The sequence below is a fragment of the Alligator sinensis genome, unplaced genomic scaffold (assembly GCF_000455745.1).
Source record: "Alligator sinensis unplaced genomic scaffold, ASM45574v1 scaffold1021_1, whole genome shotgun sequence".
NCBI lineage: Eukaryota > Metazoa > Chordata > Crocodylia > Alligatoridae > Alligator > Alligator sinensis.
This window is the reverse complement of record NW_005842185.1, coordinates 1238646-1239167: the sequence shown is the minus strand read 5'-3', so window position 1 is coordinate 1239167 and position 522 is coordinate 1238646.

The following is a 522-nucleotide window of genomic DNA, read 5'->3' as shown; positions in this document are numbered from 1 at the left end:
AAGTGCTTACTCAAAGAGAAATCGGGAGAGAAGGCTTGGAGTCTTAATTTAAAAAAAAAAAAAGGCAGATTTTAATATAGAAAAAAGAAATGAAATAAAGGGAAAGGGAGAACAGCTGGGAACATGTGATGTGTGGGTTGTTTTTTTTTTTTTAGATAAAACTTGCTACAGTTCTCAATGTGTAATTGAGGAATATCTGACACTGAAAAGTTTGAAGGTGGGATAATTCTGTTTGCTAGTACATCTCAACAGTTACACTTATTCTGGAAAACACGATCTTGATTTTTTTTCACATTTCACTTTGATTATTGCTTTCCTTCCAAGCTTATCCGATTGGAGAGAACCAGAGGAGATGGCTTTTTCAGCTCTGTGGCCATAGTCTTTGCCTTTTTGTTACTCCCCCTGCTGGATAACCTTGATTGCATTTCTGTTCTATCACCCTGCGCTCACAACTTCTTGCTATTTTGTGGAATAAACAATAATGTAATGACTAATAGCCTAACAGGGAGTGAATGCTCTTCT